Source organism: Ursus americanus, chromosome 5, assembly GCF_024610735.1.
Source record: "Ursus americanus isolate L20-20 chromosome 5, mUrsAme1.1.p, whole genome shotgun sequence".
Classification (NCBI taxonomy): domain Eukaryota; kingdom Metazoa; phylum Chordata; class Mammalia; order Carnivora; family Ursidae; genus Ursus; species Ursus americanus.
This window is the reverse complement of record NC_142131.1, coordinates 11798496-11819458: the sequence shown is the minus strand read 5'-3', so window position 1 is coordinate 11819458 and position 20963 is coordinate 11798496. Positions and strand designations below refer to the sequence as shown.

The 20963-nt window shown below is 37.2% G+C and overlaps 1 protein-coding gene across 1 annotated transcript in view; it reads left to right on the top strand.

The window, feature by feature from the left end:
- LOC123799284 (uncharacterized) overlaps positions 1–20963 on the top strand; it is a 182402-nt gene that overhangs the window by 29279 nt on the left and 132160 nt on the right. The window contains exons 4-5 of the mRNA XM_087861961.1: positions 14311–14592; positions 20479–20597. The gene's annotated coding sequence lies outside the window, so the exon portion shown is untranslated. The remainder of the gene's footprint in view (positions 1–14310; positions 14593–20478; positions 20598–20963) is intronic.

Sequence of the window (20963 nt, the reverse complement as noted above, 5' to 3'; positions counted from 1 at the left end):
ACAAAATAAGTTCACCAGGACTCTTCCAGAGTGTCAAAGTCATGAAACTCAAAGAAAGACCAAGGAACTGTGACAGACTGAACGCTAAGTAGATGTGACAACTAAATGCACTGTGGCATCCTGGATTAGATATGGAGCAGAAAATGGCCCATAGTAGAAAAATAGTCACCAGTTTAAAATCTGTAGTTTAGTCCCAGTAGTGTACCAGTATTAACTACCTGGTTTTGACGACTGTACTGTGGTATGTAAAATGTTAACGTTGGGGAAGCTGGATGAAGGATATGTAGCAAATCTACTACTTTGGTAATTTTCTGTCATTCTGAAATTATTTTAAATTAAAATTTTAAAAATCAAGAAGTCTTTTGTGACAATTTTCTAAATAACTCTCCATTGGCGATGTGGGAAAAGGAAGATTGTGGTGGCTTTGAAATATCTGGATGTCTTTCCAACTCAGTCCTGTGTTAGATAGACAATAATTCCTTGCCTGTGCATATGCAGTTTGATACTTTACTCTTTCAAATGCATAGAAGATTATAGCTTTTTTCTATATGAAGTACACTAGTTTTTCCTCGAATGGCACTCAAAAAATGTTGTATAAAATGTGAATAATGATTGTTGTCCTGTCTACCCTGCTTTTCCCTGCTGAACTTACAGGGTTGTCATAAAGTATAAAAACAGATAAAGGAAGTAGAAAGTATTTTGCAAGTTGTAAACATTGTATATGTGTAAGGTGTTAGTTTGATTATTGATGGAAAATTGTCTAAGGTATTTTTATGATTTATATATACATTGTATCAGTTTCTCCTCTTACTTCTCCTGTACTCTAGTGATATTCCTACTTGTTTACCAGGCTTATAAATTCAAAATTGCCCTTGAAGATGAGAACTAAAGGAGAGGAGATGGGTATCAGTTACCAAAACTCCAGCTAGTCGTCTTAAAACATGTTCCTCACCTTTATCCCAAGCTTTTATTTGTTTATTTTTTAGATTTATTTATTTATTTTAGAGAGAGAGTGTGTGTGCGGGCTGTGGGAGGGGCAAAGGGAGAGGGAGAAAGAGAATCCTCAAGAAGACTCCCTGCTGAGCACAGAGCCAGACATGGGGCTTCATCCCAAGACCCTGAGATCATGACCTGAGCCAAAATCTAGAGCTAGTCGCTTGACTGACTGAGCCACCCAGGTGCCCCTGTCCCACACTTTTATTCTCTCCTATGACATATGAAATCATAAACCAAAAAAGGAAATTTTAGGGCAGAATAGGGGTCCAGAAGTAGGCTAGTTAGTGTTTTAAGCATGCCTAATTATAAGAATCCCCTAGTGAAGTCATTTCAAGTATGACCTCCAAATTCATAATCTATGAAGAGAATTCTAGGATCTATATTTTATTTATTTATTTTTAAAGATTTTATTTATTTACTTGCCAGAGAGAGAGAGCGCAAGTGAACAAGCAAGGGGAGCAGCAGGCAGAGGGAGAAGTAGGCTCCTCACTGAGCAAGGAGCCCGATTCGGGTCTTGATCCCATGACCCTGGGGTCATGACCTGAGTTGAAGGCAGACCTTAACTAACTGAGCCACCCAAGTATTCCTAGAATCTATATTTTAAATACGCTTTCACCTGGTTATTATTGGCAGGCAAATTAAGAAACACTCTTACTTTATAAATAAATTGAGAGGAAATGACCAAATTTACTTAAAAAATTGTATACCCTATCTTTGGTAAATATTAATATGGGCAATATAGTCTAGAATAGGAAACAATTATATAAACAACTGCAGTAAATGCTTTACTAGGGGACTAACCAAAGCTGAATGCAACGAATTCTCCTTTGGGAGGAGTAGGATCAGGAAAGCCTCTAGAGACTTGTAATATTTCACCTTGTGGCTAGACAATAGAGGACAGATGTTCCAAAAAGAAAGAACAATATGCAAAGACACAATGATGTACATGGCATTTTCAGAGGTTAGGAGTGGTCCGGGGCCTGGACTGTGGTGGGCAGCAGGGCAGTGGTGAAAGATGAAAGAGGAGAGGCAGATTGGTGTCAGATTTTGAAAACCTGAAATACCTTGCTAAAATAATTGTTCTTAAATGAGGGGTGCCTGGGTGGCACAGTGGTTAAGCATCTGCCTTCTGCTCAGGGCGTGATCCTGGCATTCCAGGATCGAGCCCCACATCAGGCTCCTCCGCTATGAGCCTGCTTCTTCCTCTCCCACTCCCCCTGCTTGTGTTCCCTCTCTCGCTGGCTGTCTCTATCTCTGTCGAATAAATAAATAAAAAATCTTAAAAAAAAAAAAAGAATTGTTCTTATATGACACCAAAAGCACAAGCAACAAAAGCCAAAAAAAAAAAAAAAATGAAGAGGAATTAAAGTTTCTGTGTAGCAAAGACAACCATCAACAGAATGAAAAGACAACCCATAGAATGGGAGAAGATATTTGTAAACCATTTATCTAATTAGGGGTTAATAACTAAAATATAGTTATTTTAGTTATAAATAATAACTATATTTAGTTATATATAATATATAATATATAATAATATAATAAATATATTTAGTTATAAATAATAACTCGTAAAACTCAATAGCAAAATAAAAACATTTTAATGGGCTAAGAACTTGAATAGACATTTCTCAAATAGTTATATGAAAAAATGTTGATCATCAGGGAGATGACATCAAAATTGACATATTACCTCACATGTATTAGGCCATTATATATGTGTGTGTGTGTTGGTGAGGATGTGGAAAAATTGGAACATTTGTGCGCTATCGATGGGAGCGTAAAATGGTGTACCCACTATGAAACATAGTATGGAGTTCCTCAAAAAATTAAAAATGTGATCCTGTATGGCCCAGCAATTCCACTTTTGGTTATTTATCCAAAAGAATTGAAAACAAGATCTCAAAGAGATATTTTCATCCCTGTGTTCATTGCAGTTATTCATAATAGCCAAGAGGTGAACACAACCTAAATGTCCATTGATGAATGAGTGGATAAAGAGGATGTAACACACTCACAGACACACAGAAGAATATTTTTCGGCTTAGAAGAGAGGGAGATAGTATGATATGCTACCATATGGATGAACCTTGAAGAAATTATGCTAACTGAAATAACCCAGTCACAGAAGGACAAACACTGCACGATTCCACTCACATAAGGTATCTAAAGTAATCAAACTCAAAGAAACAGAAAGTGGAATGCTGTTTGCCAGGGGAGAGAGAAAGGGGAAGTGGGAGTTGCTTTTCAATCCTGTATTTTCTATTTCCATTTAAATGATAACCAATTGTCTGTTTCTTGAACTTGAATTCTCAGAATAATCTTTCTTTTTTTTTTTTCTTTTAGAGATTATTTATTTATTTATTAGACAGAGATAGAGACAGCCAGCGAGAGAGGGAACACAAGCAGGGGGAGTGGGAGAGGAAGAAGCAGCCTCATAGCAGAGGAGCCTGACTTGGGGCTCAATCCCATAACGCCAGGATCACGCCCTGAGCTGAAGGCAGATGCTTAACGCTTAATGCTTAACGACTGCACCACCCAGGCGCCCCTTTCAGAATAATCTTTGACCTATTCTTCAAGATTTTCCCTTCCTTCCTTCTTTTCTTTCTTCCTTCCTACTTTCCCATAATTATTGCCAGGCATTGTATTAGTCATTGACAGTACTAGTGAGAAAGCTGGCATAGCTCCCTTTTCTCATGGAGTTTATAATGTAGTGGGGGATACATATAACAAACATAATGAATGAATAAAATAATTACCAGGTAATGTCATAGAAATTTACTGAGATAGAGGGATTGGAGGAGCCAAATTCAGCTAGGCCTCCTGAAATTGAGACCCAAAGAATGAGAAAGTCAATGTCAAATTTTGCTAAAAGGTAAGCGTTTATAAACATTAAAATGTTTTGTTCTGAAGCAGTCATTTCTAGGAGATGGAACGGCAAGCCCACAGACTGGGAGGAAAGATTTACAAGTCTCATTTCTAAGAAAAGACTTGCATTCATTGCATGTTTACTGCAGCATTACTTAAAATAACCAAGACATGGAAACAACCTAAGTATCCACTGATGGATGAATGGATAAAGAAAATGTGTGCGTGTGTGTATAGATACATACATGTATATGTATATGTATATGTATATGTGTGTATATGTATATGTATATATGTATATGTATATATACATATATACATATATGTATATATATATATACATATATACATATATGTATATATGTATATGTATATATACATATATACATATATATGTATATCATATATATATATCACATTTTAATATATGGAATATATATCATATTATTCGGCCATAAAAAATAATGAAATCTTGCTATTTGTGACAACATGGATGGAACTTGAGGGCATCATACTAAGTGAAATAAGTCAGACAGAAAAAGACAAATACCACATGATCTTATTTATATGTGGAATCTTAAAAAAAAAAAAAAGGAGTTCATAGATACAGTGAAAAGATTGATGGTTGCCAGAGGTGGGGGGTGGGAGTGTTTGAAGGGTATCAAAAGTACAAATTTCCAGTAATAAAATAAATAAATCACAAGGGTGTAATGTACAACATCCTGACCATAATTAATAATACTATATTGCATATTTGAAAGCTGCTAATAAGTTCTCATCACAAGAAAAAAAATTTTTAACTGTATAGTAATGGCTGTTAACTAGACTTAGGTAATCGTTTCCCATACATACAAATTTTGAATCATAATGTACACCTGAAATTAATATGTTATGTCAATTATACCTCAATAAAAAAAGACTGGTATTCAGAATATAAAAAAATTCACAAAATTCAACAATAAGAAACAGCTCAAAAAACATAAACATTAGTTTTGAAGAGACACATTACTCAAAAAGTCATATTGATGGTAAATAAGCATATGAGAAGACACCAGCACTCACAATGGAAATTCAATTAAAACCACAATGAAATACCACTATGCATCTATTAGAATAGAAAAAATCCTGACACTATCAAGTGTTGATAAAGATGTGAGACAACTGGAATCCTCATATTTTGCTGGTAAGAATGTAACAGGGTACAGGCACTTTGGAAAACAGTTTGATACTTTTGTTAACTTAAACAAATTTAAATATATACTTATATGTTTACCCAAGTTTACCCAAACTTAGTTTTTAGTTTTAGTGCCCACAAAAAATCTGTGCATGAGTATTTCTTTCAGCTTTATCTGTAGTTTTCAAAACTTAGAAACAACTCAAATGTGAATGAATGAATGAACAATCTGTGGTATATCTATGTATTTGAATACTACTTAACAGTAAAAAAGGAGAGGGGCGCCTGGGTGGCTCAGTCATTAAGCGTCTGCCTTCAGCTCAGGGCGTGATCCCAGTGTTCTGGGGTCGGGACCCACATCAGGCTCCTCTGCTGGGAGCCTGCTTCTTCCTCTCCCACTCCCCCTGCTTGTGTTCCCTCTCTTGCTGGCTCTCTCTCTCTCTCAAATGAATAAATAAAATCTTTAAAAAAAAAAAAACAATAAAAAAGGAGAAAGAAACCATGATGGATTCATGCAACAGGAATGAATCTCAAATGTATTTTGTTAAGTGAAAGAAGCTAGAACCAAAAGACATCATATTGTATGATTCCACTTACATGGCTTCTGAAAAAGACTAAATTGAGTTGGAAGACAAATCAGTGGTAACCAGGAGTAGAGTGCAGCGATGGGAATGGTGGTTGATTACAAAGAGGCAACAAGCAGGAATTTGGGGCTTGGGGAAACTTCCTGGATTATGACTGTGATGGTATATACAACTCTATGCATTTGTCAAAACCCATAGACATTTCATCACAAAGAGCAGATTATATAAATTTAAATCATGTAAAGTTTTATTATTAATTTCTAGTTTAATTCTCTCATGGTTTGACATTAGGCATTGTATGATTCCTATTTTTTAAAATTTATTAAGTCGTATTTTATGGCCCAAAATGTGGTTTATCTTTGTGAATGTTTGTGAGCTTGAGAAGCATGTGTATTCTGCTTTTGTTGGATGAAGTAGTCTATAGATGTCGCTGTCAATTATATCCCGCTGATTGATGGTGCCGTTGAGTTCGACCATGTTCCTACCAATTTTCTGTCTCCTGGATCTATCCACTTCTGAGAGGGAGTGTGGAAAGACTCCAACTATGATAGTAGATTTGTTTACTTGTAGTTCTACCAGTTTTTGCCTCATGTAATTTGATCCTCTTTTGTTAAGCACATACACATCCAGAATTGTTATGTCTTCTTGGAGAATTGAACCCTTGATCATTATGTAGTGCTCTTATTTATCCCTGATAACTTTCCTTACTTTGAAGCCTGGTCTGTCTGAGGTTAATATAGCTACTCTTGCTTTCTTTTGATTAGAATTAACCTGGTCTATTTTTTCTATCCATTTACTTTTAATCTATCTCTGTCATTGTATTTGAAGTAGGTTTCTCATAGACAACATATAGTTGGGACATGGTTTTTGGTCCCCTTTGACAATCTCTGTTTTTTCATTGGTGCATTTAGATCATTGACATTCAAAGTGATTTTTATAAGGTTGTATTAATATTTACCTTACTTGTTACTGCTTTCTATTTGTTGCCCTTTTTTTTGTTCTCAGTTATGTCTTCTCTTTTTCTCCCTTTTATGGTTTTAACTGAGCATTTTATATTATTCCATTTTCTCTCATTTCTTAGCATGTCAGCTATATTTCTTTTTTTTTTTCTTTTTTTCATTTGAGAGAAAGAGAGCACATGAGAAGCCGGTGGGGGGTGGTGGTGGTGGTGGTGGTGGTTGGGACAGAGGGAAAGGGAGAAAGAGAGAATCTTAAGCAGTCTCCACACCCATTGCAGAGGCCGACATGGGGCTTGACCTCACAACCTGATATCATGGCCTGAACCAGAATCAAGAGTAGGATTCTTAACTAACTAAGCCACTCAGACACCCCTCTGTTATACTTTTTTTTTTTTTTTAACTTTTTTTAGTGGTTGCCCTTGAGTTTACAATATACACTAACAACTAATCCAAGTCAATTTTTAAATAACACTATACTACTTTCTGGGTAGTATAAATACCTTATAACAACAAAATAATCCTAATTCCTTCCTCCCATTCCTCCTATCATTGCTGCCCATCATTTCAATATATAAGCATACATAAGATATTCATAGGCATCATAATCAAATTCATTGTTACCGTTATTATTTTGAACTAACAGTTATCTGTTCAATCAATTAGGAATAAGAATAATGAGGGGCACCTGGGTGGCTCAATTGGTTAAGCAGCTGACCCTTGACAGATCATGATCTCAAGGTTGTGAGATTGAGCCCGGTGTGGTTGGCTCCACAGCCAGCATGCAGCCTGCTTAAAATTCTCTCTCACCCTCTACCTTTGCCCCTTCCCACCTCCCTCTCTAAAATAAAAAAAAAAGAGAGAGAGAGAGAGAGAGAGAGAGAGAAATGAATTTTTATTTTACCTTCACTTATTTCTTCTTCAGCACTTTTCCTTTCTTTATGTAGATCTGAGTTTTTAACCTATATTATTTTCCTTCTCTCTACATTTCTTTTAACATTGTTTGCAAAGCAGTTCTACTGGCAACACATTCTCTCAATTTGTGTTTGCCTGAAAAAGTGTTTATTTCTCTTTAATATTTGAAGGATAATTTAACAGGGCATAGAATTCTAGGTTGGTGGTTTTTTCCTTTAAACACTTAAATAAATATTTTACTCCACTCTCTTCTTGCTTGCATGGTTTCTAAGAAGTTGGATGCAAGTCTTGTCTTTGCTCCTTTATAGGTAAGGTGTTTTTATGCTCTGGTTTTTTTCAGGATTTTTCCTTCATCTCTGATTTTCTATAATTTGACTATGATAGACCTAGGTGTAGTGATTTTTTTATTTTTATTTTTTATTTTTATCCTGCTTGGTATTCTCTGGGTTCCCTGGATCTGTGATTGGGGTCTGACATTAATGTGGGGAAATTCTCAGTCATTATTGTTTCAAATATTTCTTCTGTTCCTTTCTCTTTCTTCTCTTTCTGGTATTCCTATTATGTGTGTGTTACACATTTTGTAGTTATCTCATAGTCCTTGGATATTCTGTTCCTTCCCGCCCCCCACAGTCTTTGCTCTTTTTTCCCTTCAATGTTCAAGGATTCTATTGATATATCCTCTGGCTCAGAGATTCTTTTCCTCAGCCATGTCCAGGGTACTAATAAGCCCATCAAAGACATTCTTCATTTCTGCTACAGTGACTTTTATCTCTAGCATTTCTTTTTGATTCTTTCTTATGATTTCCATCTACTTATATTACCCATCTGTTCTTCTTGCATTCTATCTACTTTATCCATTAGATGCCTTAGCCTATTAATCATAGTTGTTTTAGATCCTCAGGCTGATAATTCTAATATTCCACTGTGTCTGGTTTTGATATTTGCTTTGTCTCTTCAAATTATGTTTTCTGCCTTTTGGTGTGCCTGGTAATTTTTCTTGGTGTTTGGACATAATGTACTGGATAAAAGGAACTACTGTGAATAGGCCTTTAGTGATGTGGTGTTGAGGTGTTGGGCGGAGGGAAACATTCTATAGTCCTGTGATTAAGTCTCAGTCTTTCAGCGAGAGTATGTTTCTGGACTAGGAACCTCTCAAGATTTTCTCAATTTTAATCAGCTCCCTTAGGGGAATCAAGACAGCTAGAGTGGGCTGGAGTTGGGTGTTTCCCTTCCCCTAGGTCATTTAGGTTCTGCTAATACTCCAACAGATGAAGCTCGGGTCAGCTAGTTTCCCCTGAGGGTAGGGAGAGGGCAGGCTTTGTTTAGAAAAACAGAATGCTCTGGAGTACTTAAAAATGGTTCTTTTTCCTCTCTCCCTGCCAGAAGCACAAGGGGATTTTAATCAGATATTTAGTGTGGGAAACTGGTCCAGCTATTGGACATACATCTCACAATATTTGGGGGACCCTTCTATCACAGGGTCACCTTGGAGTTTTTAACTCTCAGTGTTGTCCATTTTGGGCCTACAGCAATTTGTCACTTATAGTTCAGGTTTTCTATTCTCATAATGCTTTCCAGGCAGTTTCTTCTCTTGAGTCTCTGGCCTACTAAGCTGCTGCTCCCTGTATTCATCTGTCTTTCTAATCTTGGGGGCAGCAATTTGCCCTGTGTCCTCTCTTCTCTGTCGATCCCAAAAGAGTCGTCAATTTTTCAGTTTGTTCAGCTTTTTACTTGTTATTAAGATGAAGTGGCAACTTCCAAGCTCCTTACGTGCGAAACGAAATTGGAAGTGAGAACATGTAAATTTTTAAAAAATCAAGCAAGGTAAGGACCAACACAAAGCTTTTGGATTTTTTAGCTTATATATGTCATTGGTGACTGAGAAGTTTTGATAGAGTAGGGCTCATTGGATCCAAATTACATTATGTTTAAGAGGAAATGAGGTGAGTAAACATAAAATGTATTGTGGGTAACATAAGAAGTTTGGCTATAAAGGGGAAAAGGGAGGCAGCTGGATGAGAATATGAGTCCATAAAAGTTTTAAATTTATTATGTGAGACCAATTAGAAATAAAAGTAATAAAAATGTATAAGACTTCTACTGAGGAAATTATAGAATTTAATAAAAGATATAAAATATCCAAATATGTAGCTATATCATGTTCACTGATGAGATAACTTAATGTCATAAAAAAGTTTCAATGTTCCCTGAATTAATTTATAAATCCAAACAATCTCAATAATAATGCTAATAGATTTTTTTGTATGTGGGCTTTGCCAAGTGGATTCCAAAATTCATTAGGACAAGCAAATGTGTAAGATTGCCAAAATAATCTCTGAAGAAATTGGAAATTGCCTCATTAGTTTTCAAGACACATTATAAAGCTGTATTGATAGAAACCGTTTGGTAATGGTGTAGAAATAGAAATTGGCCTGAGTGGTAGAGGATTTTTATAAACTTATCAGGTGGTGACTCTAAATGCTGCTACCTTTACCATGTATTCTCCTTATTGAAGCAAAATAACACAATCTCTGGCAAGTGGTATGCAGCTAGTGCACTGGCAAATGTTTTATTCCCTCTACATCATTGAAGAGGCAATTTGCTTTCACATGGTCAGATCAACAAAACATAGTCACTTTTGCTTTTAGCTCTAGAGCTCTCTGTCATAATCCAGACTACGAAATCTATGAAATCTTGCTAAGAGATCTATTGGACAGGAAGTAGCAAATATTTTTGCCAGAAGGTAGGAGAAAAACCCCATGGAAACTTGCGGGGGTGGGTCGGTGGTGGTTCTAGGGCTCTAGAGGTTTGGAATGTACTGAGATCTCTCCTTCAAAGTAAAAATTAAGTTGATGTATCTTCCACCTACTAACGTTCAGAAAGAGATCTAATGCTTTGTGGGCCCCCTTGGGTTCTGGAGCCGGTATGTGCTTCATCGGAGTGATTTACTTTGCACATTTACTGAGTTTCAAATGGGGCTCAGAGAGAAAGAAAGCCCTGAAGCTGGTCCAGAGCACAGTACAAGCTCATCTACCAATTAGACTGTATGAATCAGCAGGTCTGTTGCTTTGAGGCCTGTTCAGTGAAGCTACTGGCAAACCCTCATAAGAGAATGACAACGCATGCACCTAGAATTTAAAAACCATGCAGATATCCATTCTCCTTTTGAGAAGTGGCACATTTCTTGCTACTAGTACCACTTAGTGCTAGTTGGGACTAAATACCTAACCATGCATGGGACACCAAGTGACCAGGCAATCAGAGATGACTGTCGTGAGCTGGGTATTATCTGATCCACAAAGCTCTGAAGTTGAATATGAACAGCAGTACTCCATGATAAATAGTGGTGTGAGACAAAGCCCAAAGAGATATTAAATATATAATTTGCTTCAGTTAAGGTTCAGACTCTCATGACACCCTCTCCTACTGCTCCTTCAACTCACATCTGTGACCTCATGGGACGTTCCCTCAGACCGGATGACTGAGGAAGAAGAAATTCAGGCCCAGTTTACAGATGATTCTTCATGATATACTATCACAGATGGAAGTGAATTGTAGCATAATTATGGCCCAATTCAGAGGTGGTCTGAACAGATAGGAAATGAAATACTTTCATTGAGCAGAACTTTAAGCAGTATACCTGCTTACCCACTGTGCCTGAAAGGAGATATGGCCAGAGGTGTGGATCACATGAGTAGTGGCTCGTCTTGGTGGTAGGTATTCAGAGACTTATAAAGAAGAATATAGATGTACCTTTTAGAATGAGGACAGAATATGAAGATTTGTCTCATGTGAATTCCTACCAAAAGTTACAAACTAGAGTCTAGCAATTGCTAGCTAGACACAATGACAAATTATGTGGATAACACTTAGCCACTTAACCCCAGTGCTCACTTAAGAATTTACAAACAGGGATAGGGATTATACATGGCTCAACACCATAATCTCACTGTCATCAAAGCTCATCTGGCTACCACAATTGCTGAGTGTTTGACTAGCCAATAGCACAGATCACCACCAAACCTCTGAAATGGCAACATTCCCGAGGAAGAGCAGCTAGAAATTTCATAGCAGGTTGATTACCTTAAATATATTCTTATTTGGGATAAATTTGATTAAATTTTTGAAATTTGCCTTCCCTGCCTGAAATATCTCTATCAGCACCACAATCGATGAACCTAGTAATATTATATTCACTATTGCAGTATTCCACAATGCAAGAGGATTTCTGTAAGTGTGGCCCATGGAAACTTAGGTATCTCCAGGACTCCTTCGGGAAAGCTGTGAGATCAAAACTGTATTTTAATAGAACAAAGGCATAATTTGCCATTTTCTTCATGTTCATTTATACTGATGGTGCACAAGCAATAGTGGGCAAAACCTTTGGCTCCTTAGCATACATCAAGAAAGGGGCATCAAATAGGACTAAGAGCCAAATGATAATTCACTACCAGGCACTCACGGAAAAAGATTTTCGCAGAATGTACTAATGAGGTAGTAAAAATGATTAAATTTATTAAAACTTGACCCGTTAGGTTATGTCTTCTTCATATTCTGTGTGCCAAACAAGAAGTCATGCATATAGCACTTTTGCTACATATCAAAACACAATGTTAGTCTTGTGCGATTACATAAGTTGCAAGCTGAACTAGTTGCTTTTTCTCATGGGGGCACCATTTTTACTTGAAAGAGCTATTGACAGAAAATCAGGATTATTCAGACTTGCATATTGGGCAGATATTTTCTCAAAAATGAATGAAGCGAGCTTGTCACTTCAAGGAATATAATTGACAATATTTTGTTTCTTATGAAAAAATTGAAGCTTTCAGCTAAGTTAGAATTTTGGAAAACATCCACCTCTGTGAAGCTTAAGCTTTTCAATAAAGATTTAAAAAATTCTATCAATGGTGAAATTAGTGAATGTGATTTTTTTTTGATATTGTATAATGAAATGTGTCACCATATGGAAGGTCTGAGTAACTCAGTGAACCAACAGTTTTCATATGATCAAAGCATGAAGTTACAAAATCATGCATGGTAAAAAATTCATTTAAAGTGCAAAGTAAACCAACAGTTTTAATGTAACACAGTACATTAAATGCCAAATTTAAATATAAGGCAAAAGACAAATTGAGAAAACTATTTTCAATACATATTAACACTATCAGAAGCAAAAAGTGCATTATATTAACGAGTATAACAGATCATTGAGCCATTTCTACTTGTTCAGGTATGAAAATGAAAACTTTTTAAAAATCATTGCTTGAAAGTGTGCTGTGTGGAATTTTCTTTTTCATCCCTTAACACTTTCTTGAATAGAGTCCAAAACCTTCTAGTCACTTTGTTATTAAACAGATCCTGAATAGTTTAAAACCACAACCTCATATGCCCATCTTTAGTATTACAAGAAGCTGTTTCTCTGGCTAATGGGAATGACTTCAGGGAATGGGTGTAGGGGGAAATACTACAAAAACTGTACAGTGTCCAAATAATCAAAAACGATTATTCTGAATCCTATTCCGTGCTCTCTGGTCCTGTGTTTTTTGTTTTTGTTTTTAGATTTTATTTATTTGTCACAGAGAGAGCACAAACAGGGGGAGTGACAGGCAGAGGGTGAAGCAGGCTCCCTGCTGAGCAAAGAGCTCAATGCTGGGCTTGATCCCGGGACTCAGTTCCAGGACCCTGAGATCATGGCCTGAGCCGAAGACAGACACTTACCTGACTGAGCCACCCAGGCACCTGTCCAGTCCAGTCTCATGTTTTATCTGGCATGGCAGATAGGGGGTGTGAGGAGGCTGGGAGAAATAAAGTTGTTTTTGCTGCTTCTTTGTAAACCTTGGGGATACAGGAACTGTCTGGTCGCAGTTTTGGGGGACATTTTGATGTTGCTCTTTCGCATGTGGGATACCTTGCACCTCTGAACTTCAGCTTTAGAGCTGAGCCTAGATTCTTGATAGTAGACATCCTATTCTGTAAGAAAAATACTGGGGTACCTAGGTGGCTCAGTTGGTTAAGTGTCCAACTCTTGATTTCAGCTCAGGTCATAATCTCAGGGTTGTGAGATTGAGCCCCACATTGGGCTTTGTGATGCACATGGAGTCTGCTTGAGATTCTCTGTCTCCCTCTCCCCCTACCTCCCACCCCTGCTTGCTCTCTCTCTAAAAAGGAAAAAAAAGAAGAAGAAGAAGAAAGAAAAAAGAAAAATACTAATGCTACAATAGAAACATGACCAAAAAGCTTAAACAGAAAATCCATAGGAATATAAATGACTAATAACAATTTTTGTCTAGTAAAAATTTTACATGTTACATTACCATTAAAAAAATGTTTCAAGGTTGTGATGTGATAGCGCTTTTCATACACTGCTGATGGGACTTTCAACCAGAATAACAGGTCTGAAGAATAATTCGATTACTTGTGTTGAGAATCACAGATATCCTCATACCCACTGATCTACGAATTCTTTTCCAGTAATCTACTCAAGAAAATGATCTTAGAGGCTGCCAAAGATATATGAGCAAAAATAATCTCCGTGAAATTTTAAGAGTAAAATTACAACTGCTTAATTAGCCAGAAAGAGGAGAATTGTTAAAATATGATGTAATTATATGATTGTAATATTATATAGCTTTATTAGTGTTCTCCAGAGAAACAGAGAAAATTATATATTCTCTAATGCCATATATACACATATGTTCTTCATACCTGATGCTCTTTTTCTCTCTCTAAATATATATATTTATATAATAAATTCATATATATGAATATAGAAATTATTTATGAATTATGACTATATTAATATGTGAATTTATTATAGGAATTGGACCATGCAGCTTTGGGGTGGAAAAGTCCCATGATCTGCCATCCGCAAGCTGGAGAACCAAGAAAGCTGGTGGTATAATTCAGTAGGAAACCAAAGGCCTGACAACAGGGAGTCCCTGGTGTGAGTCCCATAGTCTGAAGGCTCAAGACCAAGAGCTCTGATATCTGATATCTGGAAGAAGATGGAGTCCCAGCTCAGGAAGAGATAATTAGCCCTTCTGGAGCCTTTTTTCTATTCAGATGCCCTCAAAGGATTAGATGATACCCACCCACTTTGGTGAGTGTTGATCTTCTTTACTCAGCCTACTGAATCAAACGTTAATCTCTTCCAGAAACACTCTCACAGACATACCCAGAAAAAATATCTTACCAGCTATCTGGGCATCCCTTAGCCTGGTCAGGTTGACACATAAAATTAACCATCACAATAGCCAATAAAAATAATGCTTTTAAATAATTTTTAAATTTATGGAAATTGCTCAGAGTACAATATTAGATAAATGAAGTTGAATTTAAAAAGTGAGTGCACATTATGAGTCTAAGTTTATTTTTTAGACAGCACACACGCATATAAAAATGGAGGAAAAAGTTTCATGATCATGTATTAAATGAATATTAAGTAAAATGGAATATAAAACTGAATATACATAGTACGAGTCTAAGTTTGCTTTTTAACTACACAAACATATAACAGTGATTGGAAAAACATAATACACTACTGGGTGTATTATTTATGTAATTAAAGTACATTAAAATAATTCTTTGAATGATACAGTCATTCATGTTTGCCATATTTCACTGAATTATTTAAGTGTATAATTGGGAGACAACATCATGTCACTAAAAATATTCACTGAGCACTTTTACATAAATCATTGCTAACCTAAGAAATACCAAAAGATAAGACATAGTCACTGTTCAGAGTCTAGTATAGAACATAGACATCCACGTTAAACACCCACAGGATGTGACAAATTGCCAGTATTAAGAATGCAGGAAGTGGTATAGGAGTTTGACTTCCAAGGGACAAGTGGCAACAGATGAAGTAAGATATAGTTGGGCTTCTATAAAAGGACATAGTTCTTTAAAGAAGAAGAAAGAAATAGAAGCAAAAGATAATATTAAGAGAAGCTTGAAATTTGCTTGACAGTTATAGTAGTTTGTTAGGGCTGTCATAACGAAGTACTAAAACTAGTGGCTTAAAACAATAGAAATTTATTATCTCACAGTTTTGGAAGCTAGAAATCTGAAATTGTTGTTGTTGGCAGGGCCATACTCTCTCCAAAACCTCGAGGGGAACCATTCCTTGCCTCTTCCCAGTTTCTGGTGGTTTGCCAGCAATCCTTAACATTCCTTTCTTGTAGATGCGTTACTCCAATCTTCCACTTTATGTGGTGTTCTCCCTGTGTCTTCATATCATCTTCCTTCTGTTCATGTCTGTCTCTGTGTCTAAAGTTCACCCTTTTATAAAGACACCAGTCATATTGGATTAGGGCCCATCATAATGACTTCATTTTAAGTTGATTGCCTCTGTAAAAACTGTATTTCCAAATAAGGTCACATTCTGACGTAGGTTAGGACTTTGACACATCTTTTGGGGGAACACAACTGAACTCATACCAGCAGTTTTATGGAGCAATGATTTGGAATTGGCATAGTAAGTTCGGAGAGAGCTTCTAAGGCATGAATTAGGCTGAGGAAATGAATTTTGTTTTAAGTAGGTGATAAAGAGCCCCTGAAAATATTCAAGAAGAGCTCACTTCCCTGTCAAGCTCCCACTGAAATGTCAGGAAAGTTTTATTTGTTTTTTGGTTTTATTTGTTTGTTTTGGTGATGAAACCATAACATTACTCTTAAATAGGTAAGATAGGAAGAATACATGGAAGGTAGAAAGCAAATGATGTCAGATGGACTGAGAAAAAAACAGAACAGCAACCTGGGATGGCAGAGGAAAGCTATTTTCCCTAAGAGAGTTCTGGATAAGCTCTGAGCTGAATCCATGCAAAACAAAACAAAACATGTGAGACATGGAAAAATCTGAAATGTCTTACGTATAAAAGGTGCCAAAATTTCTATGAACTGCAAAGTCTTTTCAAAATTTGCACTGTTGACACTGTTCAGTGACTCTAACTGTGGTGAGTCATCGCATAAAATCTATAATGAGTTTAATTTTCACAGACCACATGTTGAGTAATTGTTCTTGATATATGGCTTTATTATGACATCATTCTCATTTAAAAACAACTTTATTTCTGGAAAACTTCACTGTAAAAATTATTTATCTATAGCCATTTTCATTAAATTAGTGCAAAATTCTCTCATGAACATATTGAAAGCCTTGTTAGAGATTCTATCACTGTAAATCCAGCTCCACATTCTCAAAGTCTGAATTCTGAATGCAAGCTCTCACTTGAGAGGGCAAGGTACAGAGTCGAGTTTTTATATTCTTAACTGTTCTCCCACGCGAGATGTAAACAGTCAGGATTCCAACTTTCTACACTTATCTCTGAAGCAGACACTAAGTTGACTTTCAAGAGTCAACTAATCTTATAAATAAAACTAGTTCAAATGTAATATTGGATACATTTTTAGTTATTGGAAAAGATATCTTCTTCCCTTTTGGTCTCAAAAATTTCAGATTATTTGTTAGAAATATCACAAAAGTTTGGGGGAAGCAGGCATTGAGCAAAATATTTGATTGTAGTCAATTGCTGAGCTCTTGTAAAAATGGAAAGCTGCCATCTATGTCCTTACTCTTTGCCATGGGATTTACTTCTCTGTAGTGACTTAATTTCAGGAAAGGAAGACTTACTCAGATACATATTTATTTGGCAGTCTGCCAGTAGTGGAAAGAAGGAAAATCTGTTTGAGTAATTATTTGTTCTGACTCATATTTGCTTTCAAGTTTTAATTGAACCTGAATTTAACTGTCTTTCATTCCCCTCCTGATCCCTCCCTTCAACTGAAACTTGAGGATTGGGGCGCCTGGGTGGTGCAGTTGGTTAAGTGTCCATCCCTTGGTTTTGACTCAGGTCATGATTTCACACTCTTGACATCGAGCCCCGTGTTGGGCTTAGCACTCAGTGGGGAGTCTGCTTGAGTTTCTCTCTCCTTCTCCTTCTGCCGTTCCCCCCATGCTCTCTCCTGCTTTCTAAAGTAAATAAATAAATTTTTTTAAAGGGAAAGCTTGAGGAGAGCAAATGTAGTTTTCTTTTACTCCAAACAGATCATTTCAAAGTCATGAAGAGAATGGATTAAATGACAGATTAGCATTGAAGAGATTAATACATGGCAAAAATTTCAAGATAGTGGGCCTCAGGTGCAGGCTAGATATATTTCCAAACATAATTCAGTAGTAAAAGGGCCCAGCGGACAGCCGAGGATTCTTGATAGCCAGGTTCATATATGGCAATTTAAATATCTCTAGATTGGCTTGGTAGATCAAGGACCTGATCTGTTATTTGGATCCCATCTAAAGAAGACCTAGTCTATTTTTAAATTGCAGAATTTACAGAAATTTCCTCCTTAAGCAGCAGCCTAAGTTATTGAGAAAATCAAAGCCGGAAGATGTTTTTTTCCCCCTGCTGTGAATTAAAAAAGGAAGAATAATGTATTTCCTTTCCCTAAACAAGAGAGGAATAGCCAGCAACTTATTTCTAAAGGCCCGAGTTAGAACTTCTCTTCCTGACTCTGTTTTGTCAGGGAGAAAGTGAATCATGGTGAAATTTCCCTCTGTCTATAATTACCATGAAGAGAGAGGGTTGCTGGTCTTCAGAGGACATCACAGGTTTAGACAATGAAATAATGCAGAGTAGAGTCCTTCTCCAAATTATCAGGGCAGCATCAACCCACCTCAGGGAGGACTTCCTCGCTTGCCTCCCAGTGATAACTAATACCTGCTGATTTTATTTCCCATGTGAGCATGGGCATGACCCCAAATTTAATTTGGTTTAGGAAAATAAAGCAATGTGATGCTTCCCACACCTGGATATATAGAAGACATTTGCCTTCTAGAAGTCCAGGGAAGGTTGTTATAAGATAGATCCTACATCCAGAGCTGTCCCCCAAATTTTTAAAGTTACTCTAGGATGTTTGTGCTAGAGGCATAAAAATAATTCTTTTTTTTTAAAAAAAAGATTTTATTTATTTATTTGACACAGAAAGAGAGAGCATAAGCAGGGGGAACGGCAGGCAGAGGGAGAGGGAAAACTCCCCACCGAGCAGGGAGCCTGATGTGGGGCTCGATCCCAGGACCTGGGATCATGACCTGAGCTGAAGGCAGAAGCTTAACTGACTGAGCCACCCAGTCACCTGGCATAAAATTAATTCAGTGCTGGATTAAATTTGTGCAAATAACCTAATAATAAAATTCTGGGAGGATGGGTGATCACTCAGAAGAGCCTAAAATTTGTTGTTCATGAACTATGTTAATACGCCTTTCTTCTATATTCACCTTTTATCTCTTTCATCTACCGTATTTCTTTTCTTATTTTGTTTGTTTTCTCTTTTATTATTAATCTTTCTCTAGACCAGTTGAAAAGTCAAATATCTAAAGCCAGAAAACTAGGGGCGCCTGGGTGGCACAGCGGTTGGGCGTCTGCCTTCGGCTCAGGGCGTCATCCCGGCGATCTGGGATTGAGCCCCACATCAGGCTCTTCTGCTATGAGCCTGCTCTCCTCTCCCACTCCCCCAGCTTGTGTTCCCTCTCTCGCTGGCTGTCTCTATCTCTGTCGAATAAATAAATAAAATCTTTAAAAAAAAAAATAAAGCCAGAAAACTAATAAAAATTAGTGAATGGGGCTGTATGAAAGATGATAAATGGTAACTGGCTCTTGGCTTCAGTGTTAGGGAAGAATATGGAGTTGCATGTTTGGGGTGGGGGACAAAATATTGAGTCCACATGCCCTATAGAAGGAGAATAGTCACTAGTCAGCTGTTAACCATCTGGGAATGTAATGCAAAATTGCCAGATTTCAGACTTTTTTAAAGAGAAACTGGAAATCCTGCCTTTTTTTCTTTCATGAAATACCCCGCCTTTAAAAATGTTGGCTATCCAAATACAAACTATAGAGTTTCATATTCCACCTACAGATTGGCCAAAGTCAGATGGTGTGGTATAGGGAAATAGATGCTCTCCCATACTGCTGGTGGGAACATGAGTTGAGACTGTCACTATGTAGAACGTTTTAGCAATGCCTGTCAAAATCAAGTACGTACAAATGCACCTATGTTTGACTCAGCAATTTTACTTTTTTTTTTTTATTTTCAAAGATTTTATTTATTCATTTGAGAGAGAGGGAGAGGAAGAATGTGTGCATGCATGGGTGAGCGCAAGAGCTCGGGGAGGAACAGAGGAGGGAGAGACAGGGAATCTCCAGCAGACTCAGATGCGGAGCCTAAGAGGTGGATCGATCCCCTGACTCTGACTCATCCCACCTGAGCCCAAACCAAGGGTCTGACACTCAACCCCTGAGCCACCAACGCACCCCTTAGCAATTCTGCTTTTAGAAATTTGCCCTACAAACATGCTTGGACACTTGCAAAATGATATGTATGTAAGGATACTCACTGCAACACTTTTTAAATAATAAAATATTGGAAACATCTTCAATGTCCATCAAAAGGCATCTGGTTAAATAACTTATGATACATGAAAACAATGGAATGTTATGAAGCCATTAGGATGAATAAGGCAGCCCGTATGTGCTGACATGATATGTGTTGTTAGAAGGAAGGCAAGATATAAAATAAACAGTTTATACCGAACGCTACCATTTGTGTTTTTTATTTTTTTAAATAACACATATATTCTGGAACTTGAAGAATATATATAATATATACTACCTATGCTTATATGATATATAAAATACATATATACATATTATATATATTTAAAGATTATCTGTGGAAGAATATGAAAAAAACTGAAAATGAGGCTTGTCTCTGTGATGGGGAAGGGGGTGGTTGGGAGCAGACAGAGTTGGAAAAGTTACTTTTCACTGTACATCCTCTGTTACTTTTTGGAGCTTGTTTCATGTGCATGTATCATTTATTTGAAAACAAATAATGGAAAAATATGAACAACTAATTAAAAATGTTAAATATTTGTGAGCAGGCCAGCATTGGCTGGGCCACGATTTTGCAACCTGTACTTGGCCTGCAGGTCCCCAGCTTGCCTCCTCTGCACTCGCCTGAACTCTTTGAGGCATTTACCTCTTCCTTCCTGGGTCAAGATTTAGTGCATCGCCTTCCTCAAGGTCGTCGCTCAGGCAACATTCTTAGGTGAGTGGACCTTCTTCACCTTAGGTTTCCCTTCTCTTGCTCCATTATCTTTTTTTCCTTGTTTCCTTCCACCACAGCCCCAAACCAGTCTTCCCCCAGATCTCTGGTTCTCTTCCTGCCACCAGCTGGGATAAGAACATGCATGTGCCATAGGGCGGCCTCAGCTTTGGTGTCGGACATGCAGGCATGAGTTTAGATGCTGGCGAGCACTTATAGGTGGTGTAAACATTTCCTACCTTCTGAACCTGTTTCCCCTTCTGAAAACTGGAGAGAAGAATGCCTACTTGACAGAATTATTGTGAGACTTTTAAAAAGGAATCTACTGGGGCACCTGGGTGGCTCAGTTGTTAAGCATCTGCCTTTGGC